Raw genomic sequence first — 9,245 nt, 5'->3', positions numbered from 1 at the left:
GGGTCTCTGGCATGTTGTGCTGTCTGTGTGTGTATCTCCTGGGGGGGGGAGTGTTAGCATGGGAGGGGTCTGTTTGTCCCTTAGTTTTGCGGGGGAGGGGGTCTCTTAGCATGGGGTGCTATGTCTGCGTGTGTGTGTGTGTGTTTGCTTTTGTGTATGTTTGTGTTCCTTAGCTGAGGGCACTGTGTGGGTGGGTGTGTAAATCTTGGCATGCTTGCTCTATGTGCGTGTGTTTCCCAGGGTAGGATGTGTGTGTTTTCTATCACAGGCTGTTGAGTGTGTGTGTGTGTTTTCCATCACAGGCTGTACAGGCTGTTGAGTGTGTGTGTGTGTTTTCCAGCACATGCTGGTGAGTGCATGTGTGTATGTGTGTTTTCCATCACCGGTATTTTAGTGTATGTGTGCACGCGTGTGTGCATGCTGGTGCACAGGGAGAGCCCCAGGCAAGGGGGCCCTGTTCTACCCAGCCCAGCCCTACCCCAGAAGTGGCTGCATCACCAGATGGTTGCATCCCCCCCAGCTCTGTGTGTGTGAGTGTGAGACCCAGGCCTCTGTCATGGAGCCCAGTGGCCCCGAGAGGTAGGAGCCTTCACCACAGGCTTAATTACCCCACAACTCAGGCCAAGATGCAGCCAGCTCTGTCTAGGGTGGGTCACAACCATGTATAACAGGCCCTTCTCCCCCAGGGCTGAGAAGCAGCCAGCTCTGGGGCAGAGCAGCTGTGTATAACAAGCACCCCTTAATGCTGAGATACAGCCAGCTCTGGGGTGAGTTACAGCTGTGTATAACAGACCCCTCTGCCCCAGGGCTGAGATGCAGCAAGCTCTGGGGTGGGTCCTGGCTGTGTATAACAAGTACCACTCAATGCTGAGATGCAGCCAGCTCTGGGGTGAGTCATAGCTGTGTATAACAGCCCCCTCTCCCCCAGGCCATGCTGTGCCACGGTGGTTGGCCCCGGGGGCGAGGGGAGTGGCCCCAGGCCAGGCGCGCGCCTAAGACATTCCAGATGTCCTGGTGGTGACGCGTGGAGGAGGCTTGTTCGCTCCAGGCTTGACACACGGCCCGGCCTGCAGCCCAGGCCTTCCCTGCCACTGAGCCGGGGCTGCCTGAGGACATGTGCACGGCGCATGCGAGGGGGTGGGGGCCTGTGGGGACACATGTGCTGTGCATGTGACGTGTGTCCTCATGTGCAGGGGGTACTTGGCTGTGGGGACATGTGTGCCGTGCGCGTGAGGGCATGTGCCCTATGCTTGTGTGCTCATGTATGCGGGGGGGTGACTGTGGGGACACATGCTGTGTGTGTGTGTGTGTGTGTGTGTGCGCGCACGCGCGCGCGTGTGTGTGTGCACGCTTGCATGCAAGGGGGTGTGGGTGCCTGTGGGGACACGTGTTGTGTGAGAACGTGTGTGTCTGCTTGTGTGCAGTGGGTATGGTTGTCTGGGGACACATGCGCTGTGCTTGTGAGGATACGTGTCTCTTTGTGTGTAAGGGGGGGTGTTTGCCTGTGGAGACACACGCACTGTGTGTGTGAGGACGTGTGTATGTGTGTGCTTGGGTGCAGGGGGTGTGGGTGCCTGTGGGGACACATGCATTGTGTTTGTGAGGATGTGTGCACACTGTGTGCATGTGGGAGGGGGTATGGGTGTATGTGAGGATGTGTGTACTGCGCGTGTGAGGACATGCATTGTGTGGGGGGGGATGCGCAGGGTTGTGGGTGCATGTGAGGACACGTGCCCGGTGCATGTGAGGACACGTGCCCTGTGCGTGTGAGGACGTGTGTGTGGATGTGGGTATGTGCCGGGGGTGTGAGTGCATGTGAGGACGTGCCCGCTCTGCGTGTGAGGGTGCGCACGCTCTTTGTTTGTGCATGCCCAGGGGAAATGGCTGCATGTGAGGACACATGCACTGTGGGCAGATGAGTGTGTACAGGGGTGAGTGTGGGCAGGTGAGTGTGTATGGGGTTGTTAGTGTGTGTGGGGTTGTGTCAACGTGTGTGCAGGGGGTGGGGGGTGAGGACACGTGTGCAAGCACCAGGTGTAGGCCTGTGATTGTACACTTGTGTATCTGGGTGTGTTGAGTGTGCACATAGGTGTGTACTGCACAAGCACACAATTGTGTGCGTCTGTGTCTGTCTGTCCCAGATTTCTGGGTTCTGGGTTGTGTGTGTGTGTGTGTGTGTGTGTTGGTGGGGTGCACATGGCATGTGTGGCATAGGCTTATGACTGGGGGGTAGGGTGCAGAGTATGTGAGTACATGTGCACACAGATGTGTGTGGGATGTGTGTGTGTATATGTACCTGTGTGGGATGGGGGTGCATGTGTGCATATGTGTGTGTCAGATGGGAATTTTTGTATGTGAATATATGTGTGGGGGGGTGTACATACGCGTGCGTGGGGGCATGCATATATGTGTAGGGGAGCAGTGTGTGTATGAGTGTGGGACGTGTGCACATGTGTGTGTATGGGTGCATGTGAATACATGTATATGGTTGCGAGCAGGTGTGTGTATGGGGGTTAGCACATGTGACTGTTGGGGAATGTTTTAGCAAGCCTACGGTTGTGTATTTGTTGAAGGGGAGTGTGTACAGCCCGCAACACCAGGGTATACACATTGGGTATGTATGGCACACACTACAGTTGTGTGTTTGTGAATTAGAGCATGTGTGGGTGTATTGTGGCGTGTGTACAAAACAGGCCTGCGGTCATGTACATGTGTGTCAGTAGGTTGTGTGCCTTGTTTGTACAGGAGTGACTGTGTATTTGTGTATCTGAGTGTGTGGGCAAATATGCACACATCAGGTGTGTACCACACCGGTCCATGATGGTGCATTTGTGAATGGGAGTGTGGATGTGTGTGTTGGTAGGGTTGTGTGCATTGGAGAAGGGGTGGCCCATGCTTCTGTGCTGGTGAATGAAAGCGTGTACAAGTGTGCATGCATCAGGCATGTGCAGTACAAGTTTGTGGTTGTGTTGGTAGAGCTGTGTGTGTACATTATATACCTCCATGATTGTGCGCTTGTGAATTTGTGTTTATAGGGGTACCAGTGCGGGTGTTCACTGTCTAGGCCCATGATTATGTGCTTGTGATGCATGTGTGTACATCATCGAGAGCATGTGTGTGTTGCATGTGCGCTGTGCATCCTTGATGCCGGGTTGTGTGTGTGTACAGCCGTCTGTCCCAGATGCCTCAGTTCTGTGTGTGTGTGTGTGTGTGTGTGTGTGTGCGCGCGCACGCATGCGTGCATGCGTAAGTACATCTGTCATGGATGCCTGTGAGAGAGAGAGAGAGGGAGAGGAGGGGGGCGCGCATCTGCATGGATGTCTGGGTCCTGTGTATGTTCATCCATCACAGATACCTGGGTTTTGTGAGTGTGTGTGTGTGAGTTTGTGGCTGTCCTGGTTGTCTGAGTTCTAGCTCTGTGCGTGTGTGTGTGTGTTTGTGTGTCTGTCTGTCCAGGACCCCTGGGCGCTGCATGTATGTGTGTGTCTGTCTTGGGGAGGGGTGTGCCCCAGATACCTGCATTCTGTTTGGGGGGAGTGGGGTGTCTGTTCCTGACACCTGGGTCCTCTGTGTCTGTGTATGTATCCACCACAGATGCCTGGGTTCTGCTTGTGTGTGTTTGTGCCTGTACTGGACACCTGGGTGTGTGTGGGGGGGGTGTGTGTATGTGTGTCCTCATCCCGGACGCCTGGGTCTTGGGTGTGTGTGTCTATCCTGGATGTCTGGATTGTGTGTGTGTGTGTGTGTGTACCTGTGTGTTCTTCCTGGATGCTTGGGCTCTGCATGTTTGTGTGTGTATGTGTATGTATGCATGCATGCTTGTGTTCGTCTGGGATACCTGGGATGTGTGTGGGGAGGGGTGTGCTTGTGTCCTCCTTGAATGCCTGGGTTGTGTGTATGTGTGCGTGCGTGCATGCATGCACATCCTGGGTACCTCTGTGTGTGTGTGTGAGTATGTGTGTGTCTCCTGGATGCCTGTGTTTTGTGTGTGTGTGTGTGTGTGTGTGTGTGTGTGTGTGGCATCCCAGACACCTGGGTTCTGTGTGGTTGTGTGTATTTGGGCGTGTGTGTGTGCGTAGTCCCTCCAGGCCTTCTCAAGGGGGCTGTTTCTTTAACTCTTATCACAGGGCTGACATAGGAAGGGGCCTTATGACATCACTGCCAGCTCAGCCAATGGTCACCCAGGTGAGCCTGATGCATTCATTCCCTGCCCCCCGATTGGCTTGGGTAGAGCATGACACAGGGTGGGAGGTCCCCCCAGGCTCCATAAATATTTGGGGGTGGGGGTGACCTTTCCCAGCCAGGTAGTCTTTCCCCTTCCAGGACCTGAGGGTTTCCCTGGCAACTGGGGGGGTGTGGTTTCTTGTGCTGCTAGACGGGCCATTAGCTGTTGCTGTGGGGACAGTTGGACCCAGGTCCTGGGTCCTGGCAGGCTAGCATGCTTTGCTGGGGGGGGAGGGGGGGTCCATAAAGGCATTGTTTTGTTTGTCTGTGGGTGTTGCAGGGAGTGAGTGTGGGGCTCGGAGTTTGGACACCTGGGTTTCCTCCCTGTCCTGGGGCGTTCAGGGTCAGGCGGGAGTGCTGTAACCTCCAACTGACAGCACAGCTACAACCGATACCCTTGAATCCCTGTCCTGGGACATTGTGGGGTACTGTAGCCTCTGATTGACAGCGTGGCTACAATCAATATCCCTGAATCCCTGGTCAGGGGCAGTATTGTAGCCTCTGATTGACAGCATGGTTGTGATGCATGCCTCCCCGCCCCCATTGACACCTGGCTGTACGTGTCATGGGCACTCATGCTGTACACGTCATACGCGCCCCTCTGTTGCTGTCTGGTTGTACCTGTGACATGACAAAATGGGTGTACACAATAGGTACGGCGTGATAGAGATGAGGGGAGGTGAACCTATCTACACACCCATACAACACACAACACAGCATGCCACATGGCTACACACAATCCTCCCTTTCACAAGCATGTGATCACAGACCTGTACGATACACAGCCGACACGCACAGCCCTACTGACACCCCTGCCTCTGTATGCCAGACTGTGCTCATCACGTATACCCCTCCTGTTTCATTGCGCTGTACGCATCACAACCCCAATGATGTCACACTGTGCGCATTGCGTTCATCCCCCATTTCCATCACGCTGTACCTGTCACATACACCCTTTTAGTCAGGCTGTACCTGTCACGGGCATCACCAGTGATGCCAGACTGTAGGTGTCCAATACCCCCCAACCTGTTACATCACACTGTATGCATCACGCCCCCCAGTTATAGCTCACTGTGTCATCTAAGCCCTTCTGGTTACATCACGCTGTACACATCGCACCTCCATCACATACCCCTTCCAGTTACATTGTACCACATATATTACATGCTCTCCAGTTACGTGTCACACTCTACATCACCTTTTTTCATCACACGCTACATCACCCACTCCACTCCTATGACATCATTGTACAAGCCCTTATTCATGTCAGGCAGTTGCACACCCTGAGTTATGTTACAATGTGCCTGTTACATACCCCTGCCCCCAGTTACAGCACATTGCATGCGCGCATCATATTTCCAGTTACATCAAAGTGTATGTCAGTATACACATCACATACACTCCCCTGTATGAGCCGTGTGTCTGACTGTATGCATCACATACCTCCCAGTGATGTCACACTGTGCCAATCGCATACCCTGCTCCTGTACCTGTCACATACACCACTGTTTTATATCAGTGTTAACATGACCTGACACGCACTTCCCCACCCTCATGACATCCAATTGTACCTCTCCCATACAAACTCACATACATACACCTGGAAGCCACACACCTAGATTTATGACTATCTGGATGTATTGCACACACTTCCGTTGGGGAGCCCCCATCAGACAGCCCCCGCCTCCCCCATCTCCTATACTTCAGTGATGTCAGCCTGTATCACATCATGTGGTGTCTGTTGCAAGTACCCCCTTCCTACATCACCTGACACGTACACCCCTAGTTATAACAGAGTGTACCTGCTCTTATAAGTCACGTACCTCATTGGTGCAACCCCATTATGTCAGACTTTAACTGATGTCAGACAGCCTCACTAATACAACCTTATTGCAAAGAACCCAGGTGTCCTGGCCCTGCTGTCCTATACCAGAGCCACGGTACAAACAGTGTCATTGTACCTCATTGTGATACACCTTCATAGAATCATAGAATCTTAGAAGTAGGGTCAGAAGGGACCTTGTAGATCTTCAAGTCCGACCCCCAGCCTGGGCAGGAGAGAAACTGGGCTCAAGTGACCCCAGCCAGGTAGGCATCGAGCCGCTTCTTAAAGACCCCCAGGGTAGGAGCCAGCACCACTTGCCTTGGCAGTTGCCCAAACCCTTCTGGTCCCCCCTAGTGAGTTTATAGACGGTCACAAGGTCCCCCCTCAGCCTTCTCTTGTGGAGGCTGAATAGGTTCAGGTCCCGTAGCCTCTCGTTGTAGGGTCTGCCCTGCTGCCCCCTGATCATGCGGGTGGCCCTCCTCTGGACCCTCTCAATGTTGTCCACATCCCTCTTGAAGTGGGGCGCCCAGAACTGGACACAGTACTCCAGCTGTGGTCTGACCAGTGTCGCGTAGAGGGGGAGGATCACCTCCTTGGCACTCCTTGAGATGCACCTGTGGATGCACGATAGGGTCTGGTTAGCCCTGCCGACCCTGACCTCGCATTGTCAGCCCATGTTCATCTTGGAGTCACCTTGCCTGATCTCTGATTGACGGGGACTGTACCTTGGGCACACGGATGTAACAGCGTAGCTGTGATGCACCTTTCCACTCATCCCTGCTGGCCCAGCTGTACCTGGGACACAGAACACACCAGTGACATGAGTGGTGTGCTGTGAGCCATCTTCCCCTGTTTCTTGTATCTCTGACTGTACCAGCTGTAACACGCTACCCCCCTCCCCACATGCACATATCTGATACTTTCTAACTGTACCTGGGATACTACAGTTACATTACAGCATGGGTGGGCAATTATTTCAGGCAGAGGCCTGATTACTGAGTTTTCGCAAGCCATTGAGGGCCACATGACAGGCAGCCAGGGACAGATAAATATTACTTTTCAACATTTTTTAGGGGCCCTGAGGGCCGGATAGAATGGTCTGGTGGGCCGCATCTGGCCCATGGGCCACATTTTGCCCACCCCTGCGTTACAGTGTAATTAGGACACACCTTCCTCTAAGTCAGAGGTTCTCAAACTGTGGTCCGCGGACCATCACTGGTCTGCAAGCTCCATTCAGGCGGTCTGCAGAAAGGTTGTGGACCAGTTGAGAATATCTGTATTTGGCCCTGCACTTGATTTATTTTTTCTGACAATGGAGATTAAGTGGTCTGCCAAGACCTTCAGCAATTTTCAAGTGGTCCACGAAAAAAAATGTTTGAGAACCACTGCTCTAATTAGGTCTTACCACTTCCGTCTCTAGCTGAAATACAATGCATGCCCCAGGTGCATCAAGGTGTAGCTTCAATATACCGCCTCAGATGACCTCCGTGTATATTTGGAACATATATCCCCCAGATCAATTGGTGTGTGGCTGGGATATACCATCCACCCCATCTGGCTACAATGTGCCCCAGACACATCTGAATGTAACTGTGATACACTGTCAACCCTGTTAGACTGTACTTGGGAAACTTAACACACCCCAGATACATCAGTGTAGCTGTGGTACACCATTCTCCTCCCATCCCATCTGACTGTATGTTGAGCAGACCTCTTCCCCCGACATGTCAGAGTATAGCTGTGATGTCCTATCCACCCTGTCTGATTGTATCTAGAGCACACCGTGTACCCAAGACAGAGTGTGGCTGTGATATACTGAGCCCATCTGACTGTTCTGGACCTCCAGGGGGTCTAGAACAGCTTTGGGAACACAACCCATGTGCTAGATGCATCCGTGTGTGGCTGCGAGACACCACCCAGCCTGTCTAACTACCTGGGACACACCACATACAGCGCACACATATAAGAGCCTGGCTGTGATATACTGATCACTTTTGATTGTTCTAGACCTGCAGGGGGGTCTAAAAAGCTCTGGGAACCCAATCCATGTCCCAGATGCATCCACGTAGTTGAGACATCACCCACTCCATCTGACTGTACCTGGGGCATACCATGTACCCCAGACACATCAGAGCATGGCTGTGATATACTGATCACTTCCGGTTGTTCTAGACCTCCAGGGCATCTAGAACAGATCTGGGAGCACACCTCTTACCCCAGACACATCTGAGCATGGCCATAATGCACCATCCACCCTGCCTGACTGTACTTGGGATACAAGTTGTCTCCTGGATCCATCTGCCAGTCCTCCTACAACCCCCTCCCTCCTCCCCTCCCCAACGGGCACAGGCGTCTCCGGTATCCTGACACAGATACCCCAGTGACCTCAACCTGTCCCCATGACCTGCCTGCCCCGATCTGCCATGCCGCAAGGATGACGCTACCCCGTTATGGGCTGTCAGTCGCAGTGGCCCAGGGCTGAAATTTCATTCCTGGCTACGTTGTTATGTGGGGTTTTTTGTTGTTTTTTTTTTTTTTTTGCTGCACCTCTTGCCGCTAATCTAGCTGACATCACAGCCTCTCCGGAAACACACGGTGGGGGGAGGGGGGGGAGTGGAAATCACGCTGACTACAGCGTGAGCTCGGCTGACGCAGTGAATTTTGCAGGCCGGGGGCCTGATCCCGCTCCCTACAGTCGGGGGGAGGAGGGCTGGGAGCAGAAGCACCGAAACGGTGACACGTGATCCTCACCGTATGGCTCTGGTACAGGACGGGGCGTGGACGGGGCCAGGACACCTGGGTTCTTTTTCCCTAACTCTGGGAGGGGAGTGGGGTCTAGTGGGAGGGTTAGAGCTGTCGGGGTTGGGAGCCCGGATGACTGGGTTCTTTCCAGGACTCTGTCAAAGGGGGTCTTGGGGGGCAAGCAGGGGTGGAGGCCAGGGCACCTGAGTTCTTTCCCTGATGCTGGGAAGGGGAGTGGGGTCTTGGGGGTTAGGACTGGGAGCTAGGACTCCTGGGCTCTCTGCCTTGCTTTACCAAGAAGCCCCCCTGCCTCAGTTTCCCTGTCAGGACCCTCCCCTTGGAGCACAGGCTGGCATGTGGGAGTCGCAGGTGTCTGCCCCTCCCCCAGCTTTGGGGTCTTCCTCCGACTGTTGGTGGAGGCTTTTACAATGGGGGGGGGGGACAAGGAGACCCT

The 9,245-nt window shown here is 53.9% G+C and overlaps 1 protein-coding gene across 1 annotated transcript in view; it reads left to right on the top strand.

Moving 5' to 3' along the window:
- ZBTB4 (zinc finger and BTB domain containing 4) overlaps window positions 1-9,245 on the top strand; it is an 18,897-nt gene that overhangs the window by 1,731 nt on the left and 7,921 nt on the right. Inside the window, 1 exon segment of the mRNA XM_025195190.1 lies at window positions 4,128-4,185. The gene's annotated coding sequence lies outside the window, so the exon portion shown is untranslated.

This window comes from Alligator sinensis, unplaced genomic scaffold (assembly GCF_000455745.1).
Source record: "Alligator sinensis unplaced genomic scaffold, ASM45574v1 scaffold1950_1, whole genome shotgun sequence".
NCBI lineage: Eukaryota > Metazoa > Chordata > Crocodylia > Alligatoridae > Alligator > Alligator sinensis.
Note: the sequence above shows the minus strand (reverse complement) of the source record. Positions and strands in the feature narration are given on the sequence as shown.